This window comes from Sus scrofa, chromosome 5 (assembly GCF_054392235.1).
Source record: "Sus scrofa isolate SSC_HxYL_T2T_F1_AM1 chromosome 5, Sscrofa_HxYL_maternal_Yorkshire_Landrace_v2.0, whole genome shotgun sequence".
NCBI classification, from domain to species: domain Eukaryota; kingdom Metazoa; phylum Chordata; class Mammalia; order Artiodactyla; family Suidae; genus Sus; species Sus scrofa.
The window spans coordinates 71449016-71465562 of record NC_139387.1 but is presented as its reverse complement, the minus strand read 5'-3'; the positions used below and the strand labels follow the sequence as shown (position 1 = coordinate 71465562).

At 51.2% G+C, this 16547-nt stretch overlaps 1 long non-coding RNA gene across 4 annotated transcripts; it reads right to left on the bottom strand.

The window, feature by feature from the left end:
* Window positions 1–780: 780 nt before the first annotated feature.
* On the bottom strand, window positions 781–14976 carry LOC106508508 (uncharacterized). 4 transcript variants are annotated; one of them, XR_001305423.3, is made up of 4 exons: window positions 14661–14958; window positions 14132–14269; window positions 5930–6009; window positions 781–1100 (listed from the first exon to the last, which is right to left on the bottom strand). It is a non-coding gene; the product is annotated as an uncharacterized LOC106508508 (long non-coding RNA). The 4 variants fall into 4 exon arrangements; XR_014803927.1 differs by lacking the exon at window positions 781–1100 and adding an exon at window positions 1167–3810 and having other exon boundaries at window positions 14661–14973; XR_002344126.2 differs by lacking the exon at window positions 5930–6009 and having other exon boundaries at window positions 14661–14952.
* Between the last annotated feature and the right edge of the window lie 1571 nt (window positions 14977–16547).

Below are 16547 nucleotides of genomic sequence, written 5' to 3'. Positions count from 1 at the left end.
CCCGTCCATGTAGTTGATGAAGAGATGCCCAAACAAGGTTACAGAACAGGCACTCTCTTCTAAATATTTATGTTGCCAAATTTATACTTTCAACCCTGAAGTATACTGCAAACTAATGGTACTGATCTGCAGAATCATTTCAGGATTTGTAACAAATATTCACGCATCCTGAACTCTTAGCCAACGTGGTCCAGTGGTGAGACGAGAGGAGTTTCAACTGGAACAGCGGCGACTTCTTTCGAGTCTGTTGGCGGGTCTCTGTGATGACTGCGGCTCCCTTGGTTAGGAAATGAAGTCTGTGGAAATGAGACTGGAGCCCAGGGACAAAGCGCCTCTCACCCGGCTCTACAGGGAATTCCTAGCTGCTCTCCCACCAGCTGGGCCCTGCTGCTCTCGCTCAAATCCTGGACCTAGGCACTATTTTTTTTTTTTTTTTGGCCTTGCCCACAGCATGCAAAAGTTCTTGGACCAGCAACTGAACCCTCGCCATGGCAGTGACCTGAGCCGCAGCAGTGACACCAGGTCCTTAACCCACTGAGCCACTAGGGAACTCCTTTTTTTTTTTTTTTTTTTTTTGGTGGGGAGGTGCCTGGTCTCTCTTGCATCAAGGCTGCCTCGAAGGCCATCAGCTTCTCCTCCTGGCCAGGTGCAAATTCACAATTCCCTTTCTGTTCCAGGAGACCTGCCATCACGCTGCTCTGCCCCCTCCCCTCTTTCCCTGCTCCCAGGAGAGTCACCAGCTGCTTCTCCTCCAAGTGCTCAAAAAATAACTCAAGAGGATTGGGAAGGAAGAGTAACTTTACAGTTACAAACACGGCTTCCACCGGGTGATCAAGGCCAACGCCGTGGGTCAGGGTGACAGCACATACTTGACATATCATGAAAACAGGACTTGACGGCCGTGATCTTCTTCCCCCAAACCCACAGCCAACCGCAATCATGAGAAAAACATCAAATGGCTCCTGATTAAGGAACATTCTGCACAATTCCTCAAACTGTTAAGGCCATCACAAACAAGGAGAGTCTGCAAAACTGTCACAGCCAAGAGGAGCCGAAGGAGACAGAATGAGTAAATGTGATATGGGATCCATGAGGGGCTTCTGCAACAGAAAAGAGACATTCCGTAAAAAATAAAGAAATCTGAATAAATTATGGACTTCACTAAATAGTATACCAATTTTGGTTTATTCATCATGACGTGTGTACCATACTAACACAAGATGTCAATAATAGCAGAGGAGTCCCTTTGTGGCTCAGCAGAAATGAATCTCACTAGCATCCATGAGAAGAAAGTTCGCTCCCCAGCCTTGCTCAGTGGGTTAAGGATCCAGCATTGCCCTGAGCTGCAGAGTAAGTCACAGACGCAGCGTGGATCCTGCGTTGCTGTGGCTGTGGTAAAGGCCAGTGGCTACAGCACTGATTCGACCCCTAGCCTGGGAACCTCCACATGCGGCTGGTGCAGCCCTAAAAAGACAAAAATAGTCATAATAATTGTAGAAATTGGGTCTTGGGTACACAGGGATCCTACCTCTACACAGTAATTCTGGGAATCTAAAATTGTTCTAAAAAAAATAAAACAGTTCTAAAGTTAAAAGTTTACTATTAAAAAAAAGACTCATGAACGAATGGCTCTGTTTTTTCCTCACCCACCTCCAAAACACAGAGCACCAGACTTGACTAGAGGGCAGCGCGACCGGCTGAGAAGATAGACTCCAGCCTCAGACACGTGCGGTCTGTGACCCGGCTCTGCCATTCCCTGCTGAGTGTCCTGGCGGTGGCTGAACCCATCTCAGCTGCAGTTTCCTTCTTATAAATGGGAAGGGGTGATGACAATAGCATCTATTTTGTGGAACTGCTGCCAAGACTAGTATGTAAAGCTGGTTTTTGGGGGGTTTGTTTTGGTTTTGGTTTTGGTTTTGATTTTTTTTTTTTTTTTTTTGCTTTTTAGGGCCGTGCTTGTAGCATACAGAGGTTCCCAGGCTAGGGGTCCGATTGGAGTTACAGCTGCCAGCCACTGCCACAGTCACAGCAACACCGGATCTGAGCCTCACCTAAGACCCTACACCACAGCTCACGGCAATGCCTGATCCTTAACCCACAGAGCGAGGCCAGGGATCAAACCTGCAACCTCGTGGTTCCTAGTTGGATTCATTTCCATTGCGCCACAACAGGAACTCCTAGTATGTAAAGCTCTTAAGTGGCACCTAAGTCAGAAAACATTCGCTGTGCTGTTACTACAGTGTGTGACCAAGATCTAAGGCCATCTGGAGGAGGGCTGGGTGGCCAGAGGCCCCACCACGAGGGTGGACAAGTGCTCTTGAAGAGGAGGGGGTCTGGGGAAGGGGAGGAAGCGGGTCTGGGAGACTGCCTGTAAGCGACCACACTCGGGGGCCTCCTTGGAATGCGGGCAAGTACAGGGTGACCCTGATCTACTACAAAGGCTACAAAGGCATCCTGGTCCCTGCTCGTGACCCAGGGCACAATGGCCGGAAGAGCCATTCAGGGCCCCGGCCCAGCAAAACAAACTGTGTCTGCGCCTCCCCTCGCCACACCACCCGCCAGAGAAACTACAGGGAACCTAGGCCTCCAGCGCCCCCACCAGCCAGGCTGCAGCAAGGCCACCTCAGCGTGGCTGGGCCAGCAAGGCCCAAGCTCACCCCTCGGCACTTAGGGAGCATGTCCAGGCATAAGTGGCCCTGAGAGATGCTTGCTGTCCGACAGGGGCACAGGGAGCTGTGCTGGGCCAGCTGGGCTATGAGTCCTACCACTGCTGCCTGGCCTGGTGCAAGCCTCTAAACCCTTAGTATCTCAGCTTCCTCGCCTGGCCCGGGAAGAATGGCACCTGTCTGCGATATCTTACACCCCAGGAAACCAAAGGAGCTCTCAAGGAAAGGATCCCCTTTCTTTTTTGTTTGTTTGTTTGTGTGTGTGTGTGTGTGTGTGGTTTTTTTTTTTTGGCTGTGCCCACCACATGCAGAATTTCCTTGGCCAGGGATAATGCCAGATCCTTAACCCACTGAGCCACCAGGGAACTCCTCAAGCCCCACAGCTTCCTCACTCCTCCCCAGGCAGCCCTGCAGCTCTGCATCTCCACGCAGGCAGCATGGGTGCTGGCAGGCCCTGTGTGCTCTTTACATAGATTCTGCTGATTCCTACAGGAGAGGGTTGGCCCATTTGAATGATATAGAATCTGAGGCCCCAAGGGCTGAAGTGACCCCAAGTCACCCAACAGGCAGTGACAGAGCTGGTCCCGGGACCAGTGTCTCTTCCTTGTCTCAGAGGAAGGAGGCTTCACTGCTGGTCGTGGCTGTGGTGTAGGCCAGCAGCTGCAGCTCTGATTCGACCCCTAGCCTGGGAACCACCATATGCCACGGGGGCAGCCCTAAAAAGTAAAAAAAAAAGTGACTAGATATAGTTCCCTGTACTATAAGCAGTGCTTATCCATTCCAAAGGCAATAGTTTGCATCTATTAACCCCAACTTCCCAATTCATCCCACTCCCTCCCCCTCCCCCTTGGCAATCACAAGTCTGCTCTCCAAGTCCATGATTTTCTTTTCTGTGGAAAGGTTCATTTGTGCTGTATATTAGATTCCAGCTATAAGTGATATCATATGATATTTGTCTTTCTCTTTCTGACTTCACATAGTATGAGAGTCTCTAGCTCCATTCATATTGCTGCAAATGGCTTTCTTTTGTTCTTTTTTATGGCTGAGTAGTATTCCATTGTGTATATATACCACATCTTCTTAATCCATTCATCTGTCAATAGACATGTAGGTTGTTTCCGCATCTTGGCTATTGTGATTAATGCTGCAATGAACATATGGGTGATACACCATTTCTAAAATAACTAGAATATAAGACAACATTTGATGATGACCATTGCTTCATGTAGGATCCTCTTAGCCCCAAGTGTTCAGAAAAGAGGGGAAGACAGAAACCCAATAGGAGCTCAATTAATAGAAACATGCAGGGGTCGGGCTGGGCTGCCTTCCAGGCTTCCTGGGGCTTATGTTCCCTCAAAGACCTGGTTTCTCTCCATTTCTCTGCTGTTGTCTCCTCAGGCCACTTTTGATAACAAGTGGAGACAGTGTTCCAGTGCTTATGGGTCCAAGTTCAAGCCCATCCGGGAGGAGCCTCTGCCTCTCCCTCAGAAACCACAGGTGAAGTCTCATTGGCCCTGGTTGGAACCCAAATCCCTCCCAGACTCATCACTGTGGCTTTGGTGACCCAGCATGGCTTTGGCCAATGAGCTGACTCACAGAGCTGGATCAATCCCACCTGAATCAAATGGGAGGGTGGAGGATGGAGAAGGGAGGGAACGTAAGGGAAATTTGAGATAACAGTTTCATGCAAAGGGTGGTGAATGGGAGTTCCCGTTGTTACTCCACGGTAACGAACCCGACTAGTACCCCTGAGGATGTGGGTTCGATCCCTGGCCTCACTCAGTGGGTTGGGGATCTGGTGTTGCCGTGAGTTGCTGTGTAGGTTGCAGATGCAGCTCGGATCCCACATTGCTGTGGCTGTAGCGTAGGTCGGCAGTCAAAGCTCCGATTTGACCCCTAGCCTGGGAATTTCTATATGCCATGGCTGCAGTCCCAAAAAGACCAACAAACAAACCAAAAAAAAAAAAAAAAAAAGGGTGAATGGATGCGAGGTGGGCTGACTTGGCACATGCGTAAAAATGAACCAGGAGTTCCCTGGTGGCTCAGTGGGTTAAGGATCTAGCATTGTCACTGCTGTGGCTTGGATCACTACTGTGGCGTGGGTTCGATCCCTGGCTCAGGAACTTCCACATACTATGGGCAAAGCCAAAAAAAAAAAAAAAAAATGAATGAAACACTATCATCTGCCTCCTCTAGATCCAATGGCTTTGTCTGATTCTCTGAACTTCCTCCATTGGATAATAATTTCGCCCTATTAGTATCTAAACTATAACCTTGAGGAGTTCCCATAGTGACTCAGTGGCTAATGAACCCGATTAGGAACCATGAGGTTGAGGGTTTGATCCCTGGCCTTAGTGGGTTAAGGATCCGGCGTTGCCGTGAGCTGTGGTGTGGGTCGCAGACGTGGCTCAGATCTGGCGTGGCTGTGGCTGTGGTGTAGGCCAGCAGCTGTAGCTCCGATTGGACCCCTAGCCTGGGAACTTTCATATGTCGCACCTGTGGCCCTAAAAAAAAAAAAAAAGTCAAAAAATCAAGAGAGCTTAATGCAGAGTTAGTTAAGTGAAGGGAAGGGGGTGGAGGAGCCCCTGGGGACCAGTGGCAGTGGGAAATCTCAGCCTCCCTGGGGCTGAGGGCCAAAGAGAGGAAAACAGAGAGACCGAGCATGAGGAGGTGCCTGGCAGGAACTGTGGCCACAGAGGGACGCAACCACCACCTGGAATGTGACAAGGCAATGAGGATAAATACCCCAACCTCTCTCGCTTGCCCTCCAGCCAGAGGGCTCAGGAGCCTGGGGGAAGCAGCAAACGAGGTCAGAGCAGGGTAGAAGGTGGGTGAACTGGCAGAGGCGGGCAAACAGATAATAAGCAGCACCCTGACATGATGCCAAGATTCACCTCCGCTCACTCTTGAGAGCAAGAGTAGCAGCCTGGAGTGCCAGGCCCCTGGCCATCCTCTCTCCCTACAACCTCTGTTCCACCTCCTGCCACCCCCATGCCCAAGCCGTTAACCCAGACTTACCAGCCCTTTCACAACGTTACCCCTGGCCAGCTGCTACTCCCTCTGCTTGGATTATGTTCTCTCCCCTCCCCAACCCCTCCCCTTCCTTGCATGTCAAACTCCTATTCATCCGTCAAGGCCTTTTTCTGATGGCACCTCCTCCAGGCAAACAGCACCAAGTCCCACACTGGGAGTATCTCCTCTGTTCCCAAAGCCACCTACTTAGAGTCATCGGAGCAGCCCTGGCCATGTTCTGGGACTGTTACCTTGTCCATCTCCCTGTCCAGCTGTGCACTCCTCTTCCCTCCACCCTTGGCCCAATCACAGTGTCAGGCACAGAGTCGGCCTATAAATATTTATCGAATCTATGAATAAAAGATGATGAGAAGACCTTGGTTTCCTTCTCATCCTCCTGCCGCCACTTTTTGGTTCCAACAAAGAAGCAGGGTGGGGAGGAGTAAAAAGGAAGAGGAACGTGTACCCCGACGCACCCCAATACACCCCACCACTTTTCTCTCCCAATCCATCTCCAGGCTCTGCCCTACATAATATAGGAAGCCTTTGTCCTTGGCCTTCCTATTGCTGGACAAATGCTAGGTGAGGACTAAGGAAAAAGATTTATCCACCAGGCCCCCTGCCCTGCCCCAGAGCCCCAGGGCACCCCCGAAGGACTTCCTGAGGAGTCAGCAACCCAGGAGAGGTCGCTGCTAGCAGTTTGTATGCTTATGAGAGGGACTTTGCTGCTCCTGTTTTTTTTTGTTTTTTTTTTTTTTGCTTTGTAGGACCACAGGTGCAGCATATGGAGGTTCCCAGGATAGGGGTCAAATCAGAGCTGCAGCTATTGCCCTACACCACAGCCACAGCAATGTGGGATCAGAGCCACATCTGCGACCTACACCACCGCTCATGACAACACCGGATCCTTAACCCACTGAGCGAGGCCAGGGATCGAACCTGCGACCTCATGATTCCTACTCGGATTTGTTCCCGCTGCGCCATGACAGGAACTCCTACTCCTGCTTATTATAAGCACAGACTTTTGTCCAAGCCTCTCTGACCAGCCCAGGAGGACGGGATCCCTTCCTTCCTCCTTCCTTCACATATTCATTCATTTACAGACGTGTGCAGAGCGCCTCCAGGGAGCCAAACAATGAGGACACAGTGGCAAGTGAGCACAAAAGGACCCACAGTCTAGTCGGGTTGACAGATCCAGCACCAGAAGCAAACAGTGTGATGAGACCAGAGAAAGGGGGAGCAGGGGGGCAGCCAAGACAACAGGTAAGAAAAGCAGAGGGGTCCCCACAGGCAGCTCCTCCTCCCCTTCCAGCCTGAATTCCAGAAATCAAGGGATGAGAAGATGAGCATCAGTGGGCAGGAGAGGTGCTGTGTTCCTGGGGCCCTGTCATCCAGGACCTCAGGCTGGGGGGTGGGGGAGAACCCTGGGGCAGGGGCACCCTTACACAGCAGGAATGCGTTCTCTCCCACTCTGGGGGCCAGCAGTCTGAGCTCAAGGTGTGGGCGGGGTCGAGCTCAAGGTGTGGGCGGGGTCTGTGGGGGGCTGGATGAGCAAGTGCTTGTTTGGTTGACCCCTAGACCCGCTGTACCCTTGACAAGGGCCACTTCCCGAGAATTTCACCGGCCTGACTCACTGGACAGGAAGGGAAGGGCAGGAATGTCTGGCTACCGACCAGGGGCCCTTCACCCTTGGCCAAGCCCAGTACGGCCTCCTGGGGCGGCCTCCCCTCCCGGGGCCCCCCCCTTCCACCGGCACACCAGCCCTCCTCCCTCGGTGTGTCCTGCTTGGCAAGCAGGTAGCCACTCAGCTGTCAGGGGGAAGCCACGTGGGGCCCCCTCCCCCTCCCTGGCACCCCCTTATCAGGGGTCCAGCCATGCTGAGAGGCTTCCGCTACGAGTCACTCATCCATCCACACACACTGAGCCCTCGCTTCCTTTTCGACAAATAAGTATTAACACCCACCGTGGGCACCCTCTAGGCCCCGGAGATGCAGCAGCAAACATAAGACACAGCCATGGCCCCTGTGAAGTTTACATCCAAGTGGATGGAGACAAAGACCAAAAAAATCAATGGGTACAAGTCAGCTGCTGGTAAAGCCAACAGAAGGTGCAAAGCTGGGGAGGGGCAGGGATGCGTGGCTGGGCTGGGCTAGGCCACACGTCAAGTCGAGAAGCCAGCTCCCGTAAGGGCCCTTGGGAGCAAGATCCAAAGAAGGAAGGATCCTGAGAGAGAAGGATCCAGGCTGGGGGAACAGCAGGGGCGAGGCCAGAGGTGCAGAGTACCTTGGTTTCAAGAATCATCCCAGAGTCTAGGAGTGTGTGTTGAGGGAGGGGTGGGTGGCCAGATGCACCATACGGTGTGGGCATTGTATCAAAGGCCCTGAGGAGCTGGGGTTTCTATCTCAAGGAAACGGAGATTTCAAAGTTGAGAACAGGGGTTCCTGCTGTCATGGCGCAGCAGGAATGAATCCAACTAGGAACCATGAGGCTGCGGGTTCGATCCCTGGCCTCACTCAGTGGGTTAAGGATCTGGTGTTGCCACTGTGGTGTAGGTCGCAGTCACGGCTCGGATCTGGCATTGCTGTGGCTGTGTGTTGGACCCCTAGCCTGGGAACCTCCATATGCCTCGGATGTGGCCCTAAAAAGACAAAAAAAGACCAAAAAAAAAAAAAAAAGTTGAGAACAAAGTGTCCCAGGTCCTCGGGGAGATTCCCGTCTAGAGTTAGACGGGGCTATTTTGACAGTGAGACCCGTGCTAGAGATGCTGGGAACTCAGCCTGGAGACTGAGGCAAGGTCTCCGCCAGGACTGGGGAAACACTGCCTGATTCGGTTTAGAAGCCTGCTGTTCTGTGTCAGTGTCAGCGGATGACTCTGTCCTCAGAGGGGGCGCTTGTTTGTTCGTTTTCATCTGAAATTTAAATTGAAGGAGACAGTGTGGTAATCTCTTGGTTAACCACTTTGCCCCTGAAAGCTGAGCTGATCCAGCCACCACCACCCTGTGCCATGCTGTGGAAAGCAGGACGGGTGTGTGTGTGTGTGTGTGTGTGTGTGTGTAGGGTGCATAAACACCCTGCCATCCTGAGACAGTTCATCCTTCTGGAGGCAGGAACAGGGGGCGGGTACAGCAGATGGACAAGGTGCTGGGAGCCACACCACAGAGTGTTTGTGGCAGAAATCAATGGTGTTGGCTGCAGGGCGAGAACTGCAAGCGGAGCCCACGGAGATGCAGTGACCGAGAACATTCCTGAGGTTCTAAGGAGTCAGGAAAACAACTTGCAGATCTGAAGAAGCTCATGCAGGGAGCAGTGCCATGTGATGGACCAGGGCCAGAGCTAAAAGTAAGTTTTTATTTCTATGCCCAGCAGAAGCATCAGGGAAAGAGGGTTTCAGCACCACCAGACACAGGGAGGCCAGAGGAGCCGGGAGGGTAAGCCAGACTTCAGTCTTAGCCGCGAGAGAGGACGGTGCCTCCCCCAAAGAGGAGGGCGGGTGCCCCAGGCAGGAGGCCAAGGCTGAGAGAAAGGTGCAGCTGGGCAGAAGAAGACTGAGGTGAAGGCTGTCCCAAAGCAGAAGAAAGAGTCCAGGCAGTTAGGGCGCCCCCCCCCCCCGAAGCTGGCCCCATCACTCCCAGAGCAGCAGAGACGGGGTGGGGCCTCCAAGCCACCTCCCCAAGGGGCAGACAATGAACCCAGGAGTGGCCTGGAGCCAGGGGAAGGGATGCAGTATTTACTGGGTGTTTGCTGTGTGGAGGTGCCTTCCATAGGCTCCCACAATGATCCTGAAACGTAGGTGTTTGGGTTTTTCTTTTTTTTACAGATTACAAAAACAGGTTTTAGAAAAGACTCATACAGACAGCCATATGCAATGGAATATTACTCAGCCATGAAAAAGAATGAAATGTCATTTGCAGCAACATGGATGGACTTTCACATTAAGTGAAGTAAGTCACAAAGAGAAAGATACCATATGATATCACTTACATGTGGAATCTAAAAATATATTTTTAAAATGATACAAATGAACTTATTTACGAATCTGAAACAGACTCACAGACATAGAAAATAAACTTACGGTTACCAAAGGGAATACTGGGGGCAGAGGGGGGGGACGTAAATTAGGAGTTTGGGATTAAAAGAGACACGACTGGAGTTCCCACTGTGGTTCAGTGAGTTAAGAATCTGACTGGTATCCACGAGGATGCAGGCTGGATCCCTGGCCTCCCTCAGTGGGCTAAGGATCTGGCATTGCAACGAGCTGTGGCATAGGTTGCAGATGTGGCTTGGATCCCACATTGCTGTGGCTATGGCGCATAGGTCGGCAGCTGCAGCTCTGATTTGACCCCTAGCCTAGGAATCTCCATGTATCATGGATGCATCCCCCCCAAAAAAGAGGAAAAAATTTTTTAAAAATGGTTTTAAAAAAAAAAAGACTCAAATAATCCCAGAGCCATTAATCCCAAGGCCACCAGCATATAAGTGGCCAAGCTGGGACTGGACCCCACAGCTCTGCCCCCCAAACCTCTGCTCCTTCTGCCAGCCCTCATACAGCCAAAAGGCAGAAGGGGAAGTGGACTCCAGGTGGCCCCAGTGGGCAGGACAGGGACAGGGGTCACAGGTGGGGAGAAACCCTTTCTAATAACCAGAACTACCTGATCAAAGGTGGCCAGCCTCAGGAGGAGAGAAGCTCATACAAGAGCTGGCTCATGGGGACAGATGGGGTCCTGGAGGTTCCCATCACTGAGGGGCTGTGACACGTGGAAGCAGCACAGGAGCCTGCCAGGGTCTTCCCTCGAGTTTGGGAAGAGTGAGAAAACAGTCTCTCGGAAGCTGCCAATAATGAATCAATCAATCACTCAAGCGGCTTGGGACCCTAATTCCCAGTGCTAAGCCCTTGTCATGGGACCGGAGCCTGGCCCCCAAGCTGCTAACCACTGTCAGGAGAAGCGGTCTCCCGCACAGGGAAACACACACACCAGACTCAGACGAGAGAGGGTGTTTGCTGCAGAAACAAGGGCTAATGTATGCGCCACCTCCCAGGTCCCTAAGGAATCAAAAGAGAGGACAATGGGACCTGGAGGATCCAGGGAGAGCACCGCGTTAGAATGGTGGTCATGGTCACAGTATTATTCACAGCTGGCTTCTCCTGAGCAGTTACTATGTGCTGAAGGTTTTGCACGCGCTGTATGATTTCGCCATCAGGGCAACCCTGTGAGGCAGGTGCTCTTACGCCCTTTTTACAGACAAGGAGGCAGGCCCAGAGAGGGGGCGTAACTCTCCCACAGTTGCACAGCTAACATGCGGCAGAGCCAGGACACAAGCCCTGATCTGTCAGCCTCCAGACCCCAAGTAGAACTGAGATGCTGGTGCTTCTGGCATCTCTGCCCTGCTACAGAAATAGCTCCAAGAAGGAATGCAGTCATTTTCTATTGCTGCCGTAACAAATTACCAAAACTTAACCACATGTGTTTATGACATAACTGCTCTTCTGGAGGTCAGAGGTGTGAACTACAACCAAGGTACCAGCAGGGCTGCCCTCCTTTCCGGAGGTTCCAGGGGAGAATTCCCTTCTTTGCCTCTTCCAGCTTCTGGGGGCTGTCCTCCAACCTTGGCACGTGGCCCCTTCCTTCCATTTCAAAGCCAGCATTGCCATGCCTCTCTGTCACATCCCTCTCTGACCACAGCCAGGAAAGAGTCTCTGAGTTTAAAGATCCATGTGAGGCGTTTCCGTCGTGGTGCAGTGGTTAACAAACCCAACTAGCATTCATGAGGACAGGGGTTCGATCCTTGGCCTCGCCCACTGTACTAAGGATCTGGTGTGGCCTTGAGCTGTGGGGTAAGTTGCAGGTGCGGCTCGGATCCTGCATTGCTGTGGCTGTGGTGTAGGCCAGCGGCTACAGCTCCACTTCGACCCCTATCCTGGGAACCGCCATACGCTGTAGGTGCAGCCCTAAAAAGACTAAATAAATAAATAAAAATAAATTTCCCTAACTGCCTACAAAAGTTTGTTTTAATAATTGGTCTGTCTGAATCAGGACACAAAAAAGACCCTCATGTCGTACTGGGTTGATATGCGTCCTAAATCTCTCTCAACCTATAACAATTTCCAGAAGATACACGCTTCCCTCTCCACTCTTTTATACCTTTATTCCTCAGTCGTGTAAATGAATGATCTACATAAAAGTTAAATTCAGGAACTTCTCTTGTGGTACCGAAGGTTAAGGATCCAGCGTCATCACTGCAGTGGCTTTGGGTCAATGCTGTGGCACAGGTTCAATCCCTGGCCTGGAAACTTCCATGCGCCATAAGGAATGTCCCCCCAAAAAAGTTAAATCCAGGAGAAAATACAAATCTAATGCTTCCTGGGGACTTAGCCTCCCCAAGGATGCCAGGTGAGGAAGGGCAGCCCAAGGAGGGGACGAGGGAGCAGAGAGGATGCTGGGGGCAGCAGGAGACCCCGCCAAAGCCCTTGGGGGGAGTGTGGAGTCAGGGAGCCCAGGGGTCCGGCATCCTGGGGGCTGTCCTGGCCTGCTTGGCAGAGGTGGATGGAAGGGTTGTGGGGACACCAGCGACAGGTTGGCCTGGAGCAGCCTGAGGAAAGTCCCTAAAGCTGAGGATGATGCAACCATTCTAAATGTGCAGCCGGCCGAGAAACCACAGGGAACCCACCACCCACCGTACCGAGCCCAGCGCTACACCAAAGCACCCCCGGACCAGACAGTGGAGGAACATGGAGGCAGCTAAGCGTGACGGAGAGGGGAGCCAATGAAACTGGAGGCCAGGGGACCTGAGCTCTCCTCCAGCGCTGCCTCCAGCTGCCTGCACAGTCCTGTGAAGGTCACCTGTCGACGCAGTCCCTTGAGTAACCGAAGCTGGGGGAGAGGGGAATGAACAATAATATACACTAGCATTTGCATGAATTTGCATCAAGTAGGTTACACAAAACCCAAATGAGAGTCAAATGAGATCCCGAGTATGGAAGGGGTAAATGGAAATTCTCCCCCATTTCCTATTTCGAACAGCCAGATCCCAAAGCCCCATTCCTACCAAGTTCCCCACATTACCCCTGACCTGAGAGGTTGCTGCAGGATGAATAGGAGTTTGCTGGCAACAGGAAAGTTACTGCAGACAAGAGAATGACAGGGTCAAAGGTAGAGACACAGGAACGAGCCCAGGGCGTTCAAAGAAGCAAAGAAGGCAAAGGGCTAAATCAATGTGGAATCTCGGATTGGACTCCATGACAGGAAAAGGACATTAGTAGAGAAATGGGTGAAATCTGAATAAAATCTGCACTTCAGTTAATAGCACTCACCAGTGTTAACTTCTTAGTTCTGACAAATAAACCATGGTTTTTTAAAGATGTTAACATTAGGGGGAAGCCACAGTATCTTTGCAGCTTTTCTGTAAACCTAAAATTATTCCAAAATAAAAGAGTTATTAAGAAAGAGAGAGGAGGAGTTCCCACTGTGGCTCAGCAGGTTAGGAACCTGACATAGTGTCCATGAGGATTCAGGTTCAATCCCTGGCCTCGCTCAGTGGGTTAAGGATCCGGCGTTGCTCTGAACTGTGGTGCAGGTCACAGCTGAGGCTCAGATCCTGCATTACTGCGGCTGTGTCGAAGCCAGCAGCTACAGTTCCTAACCCAGGAACTTCCATATGCTGCAGGTATGGCCATAAAAAGGAAAAAAAAAAAGAGAGAGAGAAAGAATAAAGGACAAAAAGAAAAGTAGTACAAAACAGCTAAAGCATATAAGATGCCAGAAGGGGCGAATGGGTGATGGGCAGCAGCAGAGGCCAGGTTGCCAGGGCTTCCTGTGCCACACCATGGGGTCCAGACTCCACCTCTCTGCAGGCAATGACTCCATGGCAATATGCCTCCCTCTGGACCATCCCGCAGGCCCCAGGGTGGATGCCAGCTACAGCTTCTTACTTTCAGCTTCATCTTAACTACATTCCACCTGCCCATATGTGCCTGAACCCACACAGAAATATCCCAGGGCTACACACACACACACACACACACATACACACACGCACATACTCCCCACCTAGGAGAAGGGCTGAGTCCAGCCCCTGATCCTTCTCACGAATCCAGAACCACTACCCAGAACAGAGGTCAGCAGCCACGGAAAGGGAGGCTGAGGGACAGGACCAAGGCACAAACTCACCTGGCAATGGCCCCGAAGATGACAATGACATCTTAGCCCCAGGGAGGTACCTTCAGGATGGCACACCCCCTGGGGCATCACCTGCAGCCCCTTCACCCACCTCCACCACCAGGGGACAAGAATGGCAGAGAGAACACCAAAGTGAACACAGCCACTCACCCTGGGGAGCAGCAGTTCCAAACCTGGGCTCTGGAGCCAGGTCACCGGGGCGCAAATCCCAGCCCTGCTGCTTCCTAGCAAGCTAAGTCATGGGGCCTCCGTCTCCCTGTTTGTCCAGTCACTACCCACCTCAGAAGGCTGTTCAGCAATTAAATGCGTACAGCAGGTGTGCCCATCCAAGTGTTAGTTCTTCGGACTTATTTTTTCATTTAATGTCAGCAGAATACTGGCTGTGGATACACCAGGAACAGTCACTACTGGGGGAGACTTTTGAAAAAAAAAAAAGATGCATGGAACGTGAAGTTACCATTCAGGACAACATCTGATCCGAGCCCAGTGGGTGATTCAGAAAGCAATGGCAGGGGAGCCCTGAGAGGGAGGGCTAGATGGGGTTGACAAGGACGCGTGGAAAGCGGGGGTTGGGGGGGGAGCCGAGCTGGCCTCAAAGATGGGTAAGCTGCCCATGGGAGAGAGGAGAGGAGGACGGGTCAGGGGCTGGGGCTGAGGAAAGAAGAGGTAGGAACCCCGCCATAGATGTGGGCGGTGTCTCGAGAGAGGAAAGAGACCTGCAAACACTCGCAAAGACAGAGCGCAGAGGGTGTTTAGGATGAGCTTAGAATTAGGACATTAGCTTTGCATACATTCAGTAAATACTTACCGTGCACCTGCTGTGAGCCAGGTACTGTTGGAGGCCCTTGGAAGACATCTGAGAACATCAAAATCCCCGCTCTATGGAGTTCCCGTCATGGCGCAGTGGTTAACGAATCCAACTAGGAACCATGAGGTTGCGGGTTCGGTCCCTGCCCTTGCTCAGTGGGTTAATGATCCGGTGTTGCCGTGAGCTGTGGTGTAGGTCGCAGATGTGGCTCGGATCCTGCGTTGCTGTGGCTCTGGCATAGGCCGGTGGCTACAGCTCCAATTCGACCCCTAGCCTGGGAACCTCCATATGCCGCGGGAGCGGCCCAGGAAATAGCAAATAGACAAAAAAAAAAAAAAAAAAAACCCGCTCTGGAGGAGTCAACATTCCAGCAAGAGGAGGCAGATGATAAACAACACACGTCCTAAGAAAATTCTTTCCTCTTTTAGAAAGTGGTAAGTGTTATGGCAAACAATCTAGAAGTAAGTGGAGCTGGGAGGTTTTCGAGCTGGAATGATGAGTGGGAAAGAGTGAAGCAAAGCTTTAGGAGTGAGGACGAAAGGGTGATATTAACTATTAGCTCCTGACGAGGCTTCCCCACCTCTCAATCTTCTAAAGAGGACAGATCCTGAGAAATGTGATTTGCTTTGCTGAGTTAGGGTAAGTGGGAAGCGGAGGATGCAAACTGGACACGCGGAGTGAGAGCAACGTTGCTCCCCATGAACCAGAGGTGAGGGCCAGAGGCCCACAGGGGCTGGGCTGGGCTGCAGGAGACCAGGCAGGTGTGGTCGCACAGAGTGGGTGTTTGAAGACAGAGAGACCCAAAAAGGGTTTGTTGTTTTCTTTTTGGCCAAGCACACAGCAGGGGGAAATTCCTGGGCTAGGGACTGAACCAGCACCATGGCAGTGACCTGAGCCACAGCAGTGACAACAGGATCCTTAACCCACTGAGCCACCAGGGAACTCCCAAAAGGGTTGGGGTTTTGTTTGTTTTTTGTTTTTGTCTTTTTAGGGCCACACCCATGGCATATGGAAGTTCCTAGGTTAGGGATCAAATCGGAGCTGTAGCTGCCAGCCTACACCACAGCCACAGCAACACCAGATCTGAGCCACATCTGTGACCCACATCTGTGACCCACACCATAGCTCACATCAAAGCTAGATCCATAACCCACTGAGTGAGGCCAGGGATCGAATATGCATCCTCAAGGATACTAGCCAGGTTTGATACCACTGAGCCACAAAGGGAACTCCCCATAAAGGGAGGGTTTGTTTTTTTTTTTCTTATTTTTTTATTTTAATTTTTATTTTTTTCTTATTTTTATAATGATTTTTATTTTTTCCTTAATAGCTGGTTTACAGTTTTCTGTTAATTTTCTACTGTACAGCAAGGTGACCCAGTTACACCTACATGTATACATTCTTTTTCTCACATTATCATGCTCCATCATAAGTGACTAGATATAGTTCCCAGTGCTACACAGCAGGATCTCATTGCTTATCCATTCCAAAGGCAATAGTCGGCATCTATTAACCCCAAGGTCCCAATTAATCCACTTCCTTCCCCTCCCCGTCCCCCTTGGCAACCACAATTCTGCTCTCTGTGTCCATGATTTTCTTCTCTATGGAAATGTTCATTCGTGCCATATATTAGATTCCAGATATAAGCAGTAGCAGATGGTATTTGTCTTCCTGACTTACTTCACTTAGTATGAGAGTCTCTAGTTCCATCCAAGTTGCTGCAAACAGCATTCTTTTGTTCTTTTTTATGGCTGAGTAGTCTTCCATTGCGTATATATACCACATCTTCCTAATCCACTCATCTGTCAATGGACATTTGGGTTGTTTCCATGTCTTGGCTATAGTGAGCAGTGCTGCAATGAATACGTGGGTGCATGTGTCTTTTTC